Source organism: Acanthochromis polyacanthus, chromosome 5 (assembly GCF_021347895.1).
Source record: "Acanthochromis polyacanthus isolate Apoly-LR-REF ecotype Palm Island chromosome 5, KAUST_Apoly_ChrSc, whole genome shotgun sequence".
NCBI classification, from domain to species: domain Eukaryota; kingdom Metazoa; phylum Chordata; class Actinopteri; family Pomacentridae; genus Acanthochromis; species Acanthochromis polyacanthus.
The window spans coordinates 22,514,286-22,529,285 of record NC_067117.1 but is presented as its reverse complement, the minus strand read 5'-3'; the positions used below and the strand labels follow the sequence as shown (position 1 = coordinate 22,529,285).

Sequence of the window (15,000 nt, the reverse complement as noted above, 5' to 3'; positions counted from 1 at the left end):
TTCTAACTTTTTCTTCCAAGGACATTTTACAGTAGCAGGTAACTAGAACTCTCGTGTTGAATCTCCACACCCGTGTGCTCTGTCCTCCATTCTCTCTTTTGTCAGTCAGTCATTCAGTCAGTGACAGCAAGGCATCGGTTTCCCATGTGCCACCATTCCATCTAACAGGTCTTTCTTTGACTGACAGCTCAGACTTCCACATGGCCTCCTCCTGGTCCATCCAGAGAAGACACGGCAGCACGTATCACGCTGCTCCCGTGTCTTGAAAATAGCCAGCAGATTGAGGGTTAGTGGATTATTGTTCATTATGTGTCAAGTGCTTTTAAATGATCAGTCGTGTACCATTGAGGGATTATTTTTTTGAAACATCTGCTGGAGCCTTAGAGTAATTAATTTACATTCAACCGGAGTCATTTCCAATCGGAGGGAAGTTTTGAGGATGCCGTAATCCTTTAGCGAAAACTGAAAATAACACCACTTCACAGGCCTCAAGGTGATTTTCTCCGCAGCTCCGACTCACTTTGACCATGACAAATCTCCCTAAGTGATAGTAATGATTGTAATTGAACAGGCACAGTTCCTTCCCACAGTGCTCTATCTATCACCTTGGACGCAATCTGCTGCTTCCACTTGTGTGTGTGCGTGTGTTCCTTTTTTTAAGCGTGTGTGTGTCTCTTCAACAGACAGTATGTCCCCCGTTCACGCCCCTCTGGCAGCTGGCAGATGTGCCGTTACCCGTGAGTGACAGTGTGAGTGTGTTTGTGGGATTATGAGAAGCTCCCACCGTGCTCTGCTGTGTGGGTCCACTGTGAAGCCGCGGTGCAGTGGTGGCGGAGCCTGGGGCGGTCATCACAGCAGCCCTCAAACAGCGCTGCAGCTCATGAGGTGGGGGGTTTAACCCTGCGGGATCCAGAGCATAAAAGAAGGAACGTTTGTGGACGGATAGGGGAGGAAGGGAATGAAAAAAAAGACAGAACAGAGAGTGGAAGGAGAGGAAGTCAGGGCCTGATGTGGGGAAAAGGCTTCAGCGGGGAGGAATGTTCAGGGCTGAGGTGGAATCTGTCAGAGCAGTGAGTGAGTGTGTGTAAATGTGTGTGTGTCCGTACACACAGTTTATGTGTGTGTGCTGCAGGTGATGGCTTTGTAATGAAAACAGCAGGCAGCCAGCGGTCAAGGGTCCCTCTTGGCGGCTGACTGATGTCAGTCACCAGCAGACAATAGCCTCCCTCAGGGATGGCTGCTCTGATGAGGATGAATGATTGCTATCTGCATGTGTGAATACGAACCCCAAATCGATTCATCTTAACTGTAATTTACAGTAAATCATCCGTAAAGTGGATTAGATTTTTTGTTTTTTTTTTTTAAATTTTTTTGCACAAATCTGTTGCACAAATTACATATTCATTATGAGTCTTACAATGAAGCAATTATTTACATTTCAATATAATATATTCTTGTGTAAATCGGATTCACTTAATCACATTTTATTGACTCATTTTCACTTAAAGAGCAAAAAGCTAAACACCACAAAGAAAACTCATTAAATTTCTGTTAAAATTAGTTTTTTTTTTCTATCTTCTTTTCAGTCATGATTATGTTTAGGATTCCGTGAAGTCATATAGAGGTAAGTGAGGATGAGTATCTAGGAAGTGAACAGATAGATGCTCCTTGTTGACCATAAAGGTAAAGTCATTCTGCTTTGGTCAGTGCTAAATAAGTAAATAAATAAACACCAGAATACAAATCTTCTTCCCAATAAACAAGATTGTAAAAGTGGCGAATGCCTTTTCTGTCAATGTGTGTGTGAGTTAATCTAAATTCCTCCCAACTGATGAAGAAGTGATCTGTGTGTATGGTGGGACTATGCATCTAAAGCAGGCCTGGAATAATTGTATGAAAATGTTTCCGTGTCAGCAGATCTGTTCCTGACACCTGTGTATGATTCTCGTATGGAGCGGCTTTGTCGGAGTGTGTTAGAAGGTTAGAGGCCCTGCTTGTCTCAGGAGAGCCGAGTGATATGGTGTCATGCTCCGGAGACTCACAGACAAATTAATTCACTTATTGACACTGCTGACACGTCTCAGTGACTTTGTAAAATGAACAATTGATCAGGCTTCCCTTCTCTCCCCACTCTCTGTCTTTGTCGCTCTCTTGCTCGCTCACACTCCATTTTCCTGACATCTTTCTTTCTTTTCTTTCTCCTTTCCCTTCTTTTCTTTGCCATTTCCCCTCCCTGTCCACCATCTTCAACTCTTTCATCCCTAGGTTTCTTTCTTTCCCTTCCTTTCCTGTTTCTGCTTGCATCACGCTCTCATTTTCATTTGACTGGCCAATTGACAGGCGTGGCACGTACGGTAATTAATATAATTACGCGCAAGCTGGTCATTAGCAGCAGAGGGGACTGATATAATCAAGATGTCAGTTTGTCTGCATATATGAGTTTCTGTGAATGTGCAGAGACAGCGAAAGAGAGAGAATGTGTGTGTCTGTGTGTGTGTGACAGAAAGTGAAGACGACAGTGTGTTTCTTAAACTGTGTGTGTGTGTTAAACTATTAAGCAGCTGTGCAAAAGTGTCATGAGGCCCAGAGTTGGGCTTCAGAGGGTTTGTCCACTGCTTTAGTCTGGGTCAAAAGAGTGGCTACAACTACAGAGCTCTGAGAAAATCAAAGCAGGCTCCACATCAAGGTTGTTTATTTTCCATTAATCATAATTTGGGCACAAAACAAAATGAATGGCTGCTGCTCGCTGGAGACTTTCTGTCAGGGCCTTGGTCTGCTTTTGTTTGGCTTCAGGCCGCCATTCGATACCAGCAGCCGCGAAGGAAGGGTCCAGTCAGAGTTGGCAATACACTGCTGCACACACACACACACACACACACACACACACACACACACACACACACACACACACACACACACACACACACACACACACACACACACACACACACACACACACACACACACACACACACACACACACACACACACTGTTTCTTTTGCTTTCCCTTTGTACAGAAAGACAGACAGATCACTTGCTGGGTGTGTAGAAACAATATTTTATTACTGGGCTTGGTTGCACTGTCTCTCTCCTGCCCTGCTGTGGTTCACCAGTTCTCTCCTTCATACATGTCCTTGTTTTGATCCTTTGACAGGTTGGGAAATGGAACTGGAGAGAAGAACTAATGCTCACAGTGAAAGACTTGAAAGAGAGACAAAAAACAAAAAAAACGCACAGTCAAGACAAAGCAATCGATTTCCAATCACTTTGATAATGATCCCTTTATGTTGCAAATAAAAACACTACATTCTGGATTATCATTCTATTCTAATCCTCACACTACATCTACAATCAGTGTTTGGCCCTGGTAACAAATAACAACAGGATGTGAAAAGCAACTTTTCATTTGTTTATGTGCATGATAGTGTGGCTAAAATGCGTAAGTGTACATGTGCTGGTGTGCACATGGGTTAGCGTGAAATCAGTCAAGCGGGAGAGTGAATCAGTAGCGGAGATGGAGCGCTGACTGAGTGAGCAGAACAGCGCATAAAGCTTGCACCTCACCATTCTAAATCAGTGTTTACTTGTTCTTTTTTTATCACAAAAGCAAGCTACAGGCAGCGAGAATAAAAGAGTAACAACAGGAGACAGGCATCAATATTGTAGATACCTAGTTTGTCTGGAGTGCAGAAGGGAAGAAAAACCTGCCAAAATGCAAGTGGGTGTGTACAGTCATTTAAAAGTGTCTCTTTTTCTTTCCATCTCTCCATCCATCTTCCATTGCTGAGGGACACTGACTTTTAATGGCCTTTTATTGCTTTATTAGAGTGCAGCAGATTTACGGGCTGGCTCGGGCCTCTGTCTGTCAGCGGCTCTGAGGAGGGTTTCTCTGATCTATGTCCGACCAAGCTGGCTGTCTGGGTTGTAAACGACAAACTTGTAAAGAGGAAACCAGGGACTTGGCCTCGGCTACAGACTTGTTGTGTTAGCGAACTAATGTTTATTAGCCTGTTAGTGCCTGTATTTTTTCCCCTACATAAAACAGCCTACACCTCCCTCTTCCTCTCCTCCTCAGCTTTAGTGGAAGAGGTTGTTAAAGCACTTTAATAAGACTTACTAGCAATGTTTGCATGTGGCAGGTACATTCAGCAAAGCCCAGCCATTAATTAAGCCCTCCTGTTCAGCCTGTATCAACTGCATAACACCTACAGTATACAGCGATCTGTGTGGGTAAGTGGCAGTTTGTGTCTATATAGGCAGATGAAACTGAACTATATGTGTGAATGGACTCTGCTATTGTGTTTGCATGTGTGTAGCAGCTGAAGAGGTGAATACAGACTCCCTGGAGTGACTGGTCGCCTGCTTCGACGCACGAAACATGCATTGGCGCTCTGATCATTTCTGACTTTTATCTATGAAAGTGTGAGAGGCGAAGAGAGATGGATGGCGTAGAAATGTTGAGAAAAGCCAGCAGAGGGGAGTTTGGTAGAGAGACAAGGAGAGGAGAGACAAAGTGCAACCTTGGAAAAGACCAAAAAATAGACACACAAAAATAGATAAATTTTCCAGGCTGCTGCACATGCTGCCTCCCCCACCTCTCTAAAACACACGTATATTTCTTGGTCACCGGATCCTGAGACGATGGCTTGTGCAACAAGGTGAGATTTAGACTTAAGTGCAGGCCGATCAATTGAGCTGTAATGGTACCTTAGTGCCAGGGCCATTCTCTGAACTCTGCAGTCAATACCAGAGCCAGGTAATGGTCCTGAATTCTGACTTTCCCTCACAACTCTCTTTCCTCTCTTTCCTCTCTTTCTCCCCTCCTGGCCATTTCAGCAAACAGAGGAGGTTCCACTTAATTGCCATTTGGTTTATGGAAGGAAACACGACAGTGAAAGAGGTGTGAAGGTCCGTATGAATGGTGCTAAACAGGTCCAGTGTTGTTTCTCACTTGACTCCCGACTTTTTTTTCATCTAAAATACATTTCATTCATGCGTTAAAAAATATTTTTTGGCTATTTTTTTTGCTTTCTACCTTTATTTCACACTGAGGAGAAACAGGAAATCTTGAGATGCAGAATAAGCCAATAATATGCAACATGTTCCAGTCAGCCGAGTCGTAAACTGGGGACTTGATGGAAAGACCTAATGCTCCCATGTGTTCCAAACACTTGGCTCTTGGGTTGTCCCATTAAAAAATATTAACATAAAGTTGCCATGCTGAGAACACAATACAGCTTTTTTTTTTAACAGAATTGTGTTGCTTACAATTGATTGTACCAATATATTATACAGAAATATTTGTTCACAATAACTTAAGAGTACATGTTGAATGCATGTATGCCAATAAAAACACCAAAGTGCAACCAAACCGGCATGAGCAGCGATGAGTGGTAAGAAGGGTTAGTAAAATATTGTATGATAGCAGAAAAACTGTCATAATCATATGCATAAAATACACTGAAACACAAGAATCTATGTAAAATGTAGGGATCATTTAAATGCATATAGTTTGTGTTAGGTGCAACAGCTCAGATTTTTAAGATATTCTACTCCCACATTGAACTGTGGTTTGGTTTTTTGCCTGTCATGAGTCTGATTGCACAAAGTGTGTCTTCTTCTTTTCTCAGTTGAAGAATTGTTGGGATATGATTAGAATTTGCTATTGGGGGTATTGACTTTGTAGAAGACAGAAAACAGTAGGAGAAGAAGAGACAGCAAAGGTACATATCTACACACTAATGGAGGACTGAAACAGAGAGACATAAATGCACATACAGATGTATGGAGGTGTGGAAACCGTAGAGAGCAATAGTGAGAGACATAAGGAGGAACAAACAAGTACCAGGAAAATAGAAATGTAAGGGGCCGTGCCTTATGAATACATACCGCTGTGTTAATTTACGTTTTTATGTTGTGTCTCTGTTTGTAATACAGAGCATTTGTGTGTGGGCACACACCCGCTCTGTCTGCCCGGCAACCCAAAGGAAAAAACAATGAGCAACATGCTGTACTGCTCTGGAGCTGGAAGCAGAGAAATATAAAGAAACAGAACATTACACACCCTAACTGAATGTTAATACTGTGCATATCGGCAGAAATCTGAAACGCTTCACATAAGATTCCATTGGGCTTTGTGCTTTTGCCCGTTTCATTTTCAATATCTTTCCACCTTGGGGAGATGCACTTTGTTTTACACTGATATGCTTTTTGTCTGCTTGGTCTCTGTCTGGGCAGAGAAAATCAGCATACTGACACACTGGTGTGATGCTTGTGTGGTCTTCATTCTCACCGATTCTTTCTTTTTTTCACACATACACACTGGAGTTCAGCTAGAGACAGTCTGGCATGTGTCTCGGATCTATACATGCCTTTTTTTGCTTGACTTTATTTCAGTTTTACTTTCTAATTAAAATGAAGTCACCTTTATATATATAGTGGATTTTAAACCACAGAAATTGTCCCAGCGAGCTTTCCATTTGCATGAGTTAAAATCAGTTCAGTTCCATTTCACTACAACGTAAGTCTCACGCTTTACATGTTAAGGCAGAGACCTTCGAATATGACAGCAAGAAGCCCAAAGATTAGCTTTGAGGAAACACAGTGGGAAGGAAAAACTCAATTATAACAGGAAGAAACCTCCAGCCTAACCAGGCTCAAGGTGTTTCAGCTGTCTGCCTCAACTGGTCGGTGTGAGGAGAGGGCGGAGAGAAAAAAAAAAGAGAGAAACACCAACAAGATTACAATAGATCCTGTGCAGGTTGGTGAGGTCAATAACTGTAGATCAGCTATGCAGAAAGGTAGAAGGGGAGAGGAGACAGAGGAGACCAAATAAACTACAGGAGAGAGAAGATACTCAGTACATGACCTGCAATAGTGCTTAAAATGCATTAGATTGAAAGATTATATAAAATATAAATGATGGTAACCATATACCATTACTAATGAAATAAAAAGAATGAGACAAAAGCACATAACAAGACAACCACACGAGCAGCACAGCCAAGGTAAAGCACACTGGTAAAAATCCAGTGAGAAATGAATTAAACTTTTAAATCAAAGTTATAATGATGGTAAACAATTAAAAGAGCAAACTGAGCAAAACACCAACAGATCAATGCAACAAGAGAAAGTAGAGTTGAGTCTCAGGCTGAACCAAAAACAAAGGAAGGAAACAGAAGTGTTTCATTTTTTTTATACTTTATTTTTATATTTTTGCTTTTACAATACAAAAACAACAAAAATTGAACATTTAACAACAGACAGATGGGGTCATCATAACAGTCAGGGAGTTTGCCAGCATGTAAAATTAGGCTTACAGAGGTATAAAACTAGCCTAGCCGTGCTAGACAACCCACGGCAACAAATTTAATTCTCTGCCAGGGTGGGTCTAGTTACCCTCCATAAGGCTCGAGGTTGGATGCTCCTAAAACTGGCCGGACGAATCACCATGAAGTGTAGAGTCAGAAGGCGGGCGTAACGAAGTGACGACAGAGGCATGACGATTCTGACAGAAACAACCGGCGCACAATAAACAGTTATCTTTCGACTTGGCTTTGGCCACAGCCCTTAAAGATTTGAAGCTAAAATTCAACTTGAAAGATAAACAAAGGACGGCACTGAAGTGTTTCATTGAGAAGAAAGACGTATTTGGACTTATGCCGACGGGATATGGCAAATCTTTAATATACCAGTTGGCTCCACGGCTCCGCTGGTTGGGAAGCTAATGGGACTTAGCCACAATTCGCCGGCCCTCTAGGAACTACGTCAGCCTATTCGTTGCACTGATTGGTTGTATACCTACCCAATTGCTGCAGAGTGATTTGAAAGACAACCTTTTAGCCCGCCTCCCTCCTTGTCCAGCGGTCCTAGACCCTTGCGTCTTCAGAACATGGGTCTAGCGCGGCTAGGCTAGTACAAAACAATATATAAACGGAAAATGAAGTGGGTTACATCTGGATCAGGGCATACAAGACCATATTTCTTTCAGTTCCTTTCTTTTGAGTCCTTAATGACCAGTTAAATCCAGAAAACAAAGAACATAGATAAACTAATCAAATTACATTAAAAAAGAGAATGAGTCTTTGAAAACACAGCTGAGGTAAACCGAAGCAGGAACATCAACATCACTCCCGGTTGTAATAGGACATTCAGTTTTTCCAATATTTTTCTCCCTTTTTTGGTGGCGTATCTTAAAGAAAATGTCATTTGTTCCATACTATGAATGTCCTGAATAGTTTTTTTTCCATTCAGTGATTGTTGGAGATTCTTTATTCAGCCATTTTTTAGTGATTGCTTTTTTTACTACCAACCAATAAAATTTGCAATAAATATCTCTCCCCTTTCTTGAGCCCACCTGGTAAATTTCCTAAATATATTATGTCAAAAGTAAAATTGATCTCTGGTGTGATAATAAGTCTAATTGCAGTCACAACAACCTTCCAATAGGAAGAGATAACAGGACAATCCCAGAATATATGGAAACGCCCTGCAGAGTTAGCACCACACAACCTCCAACACTGTCCATACTCAGGTTTATTGGTTTGTAATTGCCTAATTTTGGGGGTGATAAAGAACCTCAAAATATTTTTCCAAGTAAATTCTCTCCACAAATGTGAACTAGAGGTAGTGGACTATGTTTTACATATATTTAACCATTCCTCTTCAGTTAACTTTACATTTGCCTCTTTCTCCCATCTGGTTTTGACATACATTGTATACATCTTTCTTGCTGCAGGGATGAGTAGATTCTTCAAATCATTTTTTTGTTGGTTTTGCCATTAATAACATCAACAAGAATATTAATCAGGCATTTTCCTCTCTCCTCAGTATTTTTAATATGTTTGTCAAACTAAGATCTTAACTGTAGATATCTGTAGAAGTCTTGCTTCTCTAAGTTATAATTTTTCATAAGTTGTTGAAAAGTCTTCAGATCCAGTAAGACGTGATCCCTCTGCTGATCCATTGTTTAAATCTACTGTCCAATTTAGCTGCTTCAAAATCAGAATCATAAGCAATCCAGCGTAGTATTTTTGTTGATTCTTCAAATTTTTGATCTTTACATTTTTTATACCAAATGTTTAATGGGACCGTACTCCAATTGGGAAGTTTGTCTAGGCCTTTCTTTTGAAGGCTCTTGTCTCCTAGAATAGATGGTAGTGGTTCATCTATTTGGGTTTGCTCCAAATCTTTCCATTTTGCTTCGATGTTTGGATCACACCAGCAGACTAATGAGCGCAGTTGTGCAGTTCTGTAAGACTCTTCAAAGCATGGCAGTGCCATCCCTCCTTTGTCCTTAGGAAGCTGCAATGTCTGTAACTTTACTCTTGGTCTTTTCTTTTCCCAAATAAAATTTAAGATTAATCTGTTCCATTCAGTGATCTGTTTAGCGGGTATCTCCACAGGCAAAGACTGAAAAAGAAAGAGTAATAGCTATTCGATTGTATATATTCATAGGAAGTAATGACCAACGGTTTAAATCGTTTTTAATATCAATCGTTAAAGGTGGGTAATTATTAATATAAATCTGTAATAAATCCTTAGGCATGTTAATGCCTCGATATTTAATAACTGAGTTTTTCCATTTAAATGTACTCATTTTTTGAATGTTTTTGGGTGAGAGATAGTTGAAGGAGAGGGTTTGAGTTTTATGCAAATTTAATTTGTAGCCGGAGTATAAACCAAATGTTTCAAGTAGGCCTAATAATTTAGGCAGAGATTTATTTGGATCGGTGAGTGTTAAAAGACTATCATCAGCGTAGGCACATATCTTATGCTGCTCACCTCCAGTTACAACATCTGATATGTCTTTGTCTTCTCTGATGTATCAGAGGTTCTATAAACAGGTCAAACAGGGTGGGGCTGAGGGGACACCCCTGTCTGCATCCTCTTTGGAGGGATATAGTTTTGCATATGTTACCATTAATTTTAATTCTGGCTTTTGGTGAGCTGTATAAAGATTTAAAATAATTCACCACCTGAGTATTAAAGCCAAATCTCTGAAGAACAAGATATAAGTACTGCCATCAGACTGAGTCAAAAGCCTTTTCGGCATCCAGACTGATAACTATGGATTCACAATTAGTATTTTTCATATAACTAATTACATGGAGTGCTCGCTTAACATTATCATGTATGTCTATTCTTCACAAAACCTGTCTGGTCTGTGCCGATTAAGTCAGGAATAATATCTTCCATCTGTTTTGCTAGGATTGAAGCATATAATCTATAATCTATGTTCAAAACAGATATCGGACTGTATGAGTTACATTCAGTCCTATCTTTACCGGGTTTAGGAATTATTCAGATGACTGCCTGTCTCCAGGATAACGGAGTCTCTCCTCCTTTAAGAACATAATTAAAACAATCTTTAAGGGTTGGCACTAAGATTGCTCTGAAGCACTTATACCACTCGCGCCTGGCATTTTATTTGTCTTCAATCTTGATATCGCTTTATTATTTCGTTTTCTGTTATTTCTTGGGTTAACACTTTGTTTTGCTTTGTTCCAATAGATGGTAAATCTAAAGATGTCAGAAACCTAGACACTTCTTCAAGGTCAGCTTCTTGTGGCTGTGCATATCATTTTGTATAATACTTTTCAAAGGAGTTTTGTATGCTGTCTGATTCATGACACAACTTATTATTGTCAGGATCCTTCCCTTTATCTATCAGTCTGTCCGCCTGTTGTCTTTTGATTCTCCAAGCCAGAAGTTTTTTAGATTGTGGGCTATTTTCATAATATCTCTGTTTTATAAACTTTGCTTTATTCTCTATCTGTTTTTCATAGATATCATTTAATGTTTGTTTTGTTTCTTCTATTTGATTTAAGGTATTAGTATCATTACATTCCATATGCTTTCTCTCCAAAGATTTAAGCCTCATGGTCAGGTCTTTAATTTGTTTCTCCTTTTCCCTTTTCTTCTGGGTTGACCACATAATGAACTTGCCCCCAAGGACAGCTTTAGAAGCGTCCACAGAATGCTAAGAGACACAGCTCCATTATCATTATTGGTCATATATTCTTTAAATTCATTCTCCATAAATGTCTGAAAGTTGGTCTCATTAAGACAGCCTGTGTTCAGTCTCCGTAAGGTCTCTTTTGGTTTGTTGCTTAAATGAAGTGTCAAATACACCCCAGTGTGGTCAGATATGTCTTTTACTCCAATGTCACATTTTATAACTCTGTCTGTCTATATTAAACATTAAAAAATAGTCTTTTCTTGAGTAAACCCTGTGTGAGGAGGAGAAAAAGTAAAACACTTTATGTGTGGATGTGCCTCTCTCCATATATCAATCATTCCTATTTCTTTTAATGGTTTTCTCGCATATAATGCTTCCGGTTGCATCTTTTTTGTCTGGTTTGAGGAGTCCAAAGAGGGGTTCACGCAAACATTCCAGTCAGATTAGAACTCCTGAGGCTTCCTCCAATATTAAATTGAAGCTCTTTTTAATCAATTGTTTATCATAACCATGTGGTCTGTAAACATTCAGGAGTGTGGCCTCTTGATGATCAATGGAACATTTGACCAGTAAATAAAAATCTGAATTCCTCGCGATGACCTGAACAAAAAAAAACATCTGTCTATATAATAACATAAATCTTAAATGGGAACAAATCAGAACAAACTTCCATTTGTGAAGTATGGTTTCAATTTCTATTTTAGAGGTGGAAGCCTTCAAATTAGAAGCGTCCCCTCCAAGTGCAGACTGCCATCTTCCACAAAAAAGAAATGGAGCAGTGCACATTAGAGAATCAGAAAGCAGACCCCACGGTGGTCAGTTTTAATCATTATATAATCATAACAGGAAATCTGGCTTTACCTTTGTGTTTCACACTTTACTTACTCATGCTATCTGAGTAATCCCTCGTTCGTTTATAACATGGGAAAGTTCTTATGAAGTGCTAGTGTTGTGTCGAAATCCTTTCAGTTTTTCCCGGATGTCTCTCAGCCTCCTGTCCCGGTGTCGGCGTGACGCTGCACCTGCAGTTTCCCAGGGCGGCTGTCTGGCTTTCGGCACGAGTGCATCATCAGTAGGGAGACGTTCACCGGTGGTATCTGGGAGCAGTCCTCTTTTTATCAAGTCAGCTTCATTCATGCTATTCTTTCATGGTATTCTATTCTTTCATGCTATGTTTCACGGCTAGGTTATCAAAAAGTTGCATAATTCTTCAGCGGGGGAATAAGACCACCTGGGAGCTCACAAATTATGCTGCTACTCGCTTCTCCGTCATACCGGAAGTCCCTCATTCCCCCAGTCTTTCATTTTGAGGTCAATGATGAGACATGATTAACTGTAGAACCAGAAAAGCCCATTTGGTTTTGAGGTGTGAGTAAGGGAAGAAAGAAATAATTGACAGAGAGACAGAGAATGGAAGTAACATATCAGTACTATATTGTGGAGCTAAACCATTGAAAGGTTTAAAAACAAATACAAGAATTTAAAAATCAGTCATGTATTTTACTGTTTACTGTACCTGTGAAAATGAGCCAAATAAAACCACCAGTATTCTGCACGAAAACCTGGTGCTGTCCAATTAAAAAGAAGCCAAAACAGCATTTAGAGTCTCACAACACAGACTTAGCTCTGGTTTCGGGTAGATGCTCCTCTGCATTGGTTTAATAATAGCAGCAAATAGGCATAACACTGTGTTTGATTAATTAATTTGTAATCATTAACAAGATTACTAAAAAAAAATAGACAAAAATTAAAATGCCCAGTGAAGATTTTTGTAGGTTTACTGAAGCATCTCAGTCATGACATGACCCAGCTTTGCAGTAAGACAGTGTTAAGTATCAACATTATCAGCCTAATAAAGCCACAATATCAGTCTGACTGTTAAACATATTCATAGAAGGAGAGTGCGTGACACAGACAAAACATTGAAGCCTATAGGAGTACAGTGTCAGAAGCATCCCACAGTGTTGGGCAGAGAAACGGCAGAAGATGTACTCTTGGAGCTGTGTCAGTACTGGAACTACAAATGTTTTCAACGAAGCACAAGAGGAACGGCCCCGGGGTCATAAAAATTTAAAAGAGCTCATTATAATGTGAGTGTAAATATGCTCAGTTAATTTTTATGTTAATTTCATCTCGCTCATTTTGATTGTGCTCTTTTTTGTGTGTCAGTGAAATATGTGAGACAATAAGAAAGCCCAGTAGATCACAAATGGCTACTAGGACTGTAGTAATTTGGCCTGTAGCTTGTTGTGAATCAAAATGTTGAATGGATCAACACTGTCGTAGGGTGACTGGACTGTCTTGTCGAACAATCTGGCTTTAACAGATACGAATCTCATTCTTATTTTTCACATCAAGTCTGATCAGCAGCACTTTTTCCATCTGAGAAAGAGATATTCACAAAAAGCCTGGTGAAAAACACTGACACTGAGGTTATGAAGTAATGCCATAGTTTCTATTCCTCGCAGTTCTACTGAACAGGATCTTCCTGTACTGCCCTGACAAATGATATAATCTCTGACTGACAAACAGAGCAGTGTCGGTAACGGCCCCATCATGCAGAAACCATCTCCCTGTTTTATTCCTGATGCACAGCAAACATGTTTCCTGATGCGGCAGACGAGGTCAGACAGTGTTTGCACAAGTCTAATTTTGCAAATTCACCTGTGTGTGTGTGTCTGTGCGTGTGTGTGTGTGTTTGCGATGGTGCGTGTGCGCTCGACAAGTGCTGGCAGATGATGCTGTTCGGATGCAGGGCACACAGATATATTTGTGGCAGAGGTGGGATTGTCTCATTGCATGTCAATGAGCCCCTGTGTCACCGCTGTGTGATTACTGCAAGAAATGACACAACTCAGCCCTTCAGCCCACAGAGACACACAAGTGAGAGAGGAGGTGGAGATGGTGATATCGAAGGAGGGATAATTTTAGAAAGAGCAAGACTTGATGTTCTCAGATAATCTTGAGCATGTCTGTGCTCTATTTGCTAATATGTGTGTGTTTGTGTGTATGTGAGTGTCCTTACTGCTGCCAGTGACTCCTCACAGCCATGATGACCAGCTGAGGCCCCCCACACACCTCTGCTTCCCTCAACACTATGCCCCCGGGAAGTTGTGCCTTTCCGGTGATCTTTTGTATCAAAATGTGTATGTATGAGATTGTGTCTTTATGAATATTAGCACAGACTGTTGTTCTTTTTTTCTTATTTTACATATTTATTACTCTGCTATCCGGCCACAATCTGTGGCATGTGTGAGACCCGGTAAAGGTGACAATGCTGCGGTGACTGATGGGGCGTTTTGTCCCCGGAGTCCAAATGAGCTGCATCTGGAGACCACACACACACACACACACACACACACACACACACACACACACACACACACACACACACACACACACACACACACACGGACAATTGTGCTCTTTTAATGAGTGTATCAGAGAACAAAGCTGATAAAAATGCATGCCATGGCCCAGCCTTTAAAAAGGGAATAAGAAATGGGCTTCTGTGCAGCCATGCAGCATGCCTAATCGCTCCACGCAGCACATGCTTCCATGCATACTTTCACATACTGTACTGGAAAGAAACACACATACTCACTAAGACATACATTAACACCCATTTATGCTTTGCATAGATTCGAGTAAGCAAATCTAAAACACACAAATATGTAAATATTGTTCATGTTAATGTGGGTGCAACAGTCAGTACTGTACGGAGTGTTTCTGTGTTTGCATTCCACTTCTCTCTGTAGAGTTATGAGCTGAGAGGCCTTCACACATACAAAATATATCTGGAAACAACATATTAACCTGCATATGCTTATATTTCCTGATTGCCTTTAACTTTCTCTATTTATTTTTTTTTACATGTACTGTCGGTTTTCTGGCCTCTCACTCTCTTCTTTTCTCTGTTTCACTCTGTCTTCCTCCCTCTTGAAGGATTATTTATCTTTGTTAATAGACACAAACATTAACTTTGTCTCACTGTCACTGCCCTGCTCATTTCTGTAGAAATAAGTTCTTGTTCCTGGGA

General features: G+C 40.5%; 1 protein-coding gene across 1 annotated transcript in view; it reads left to right on the top strand.

The window, feature by feature from the left end:
* eogt (EGF domain-specific O-linked N-acetylglucosamine (GlcNAc) transferase) overlaps positions 1–15,000 on the top strand; it is a 45,772-nt gene that overhangs the window by 29,739 nt on the left and 1,033 nt on the right. The gene's annotated exons all lie outside the window — the stretch shown is intronic.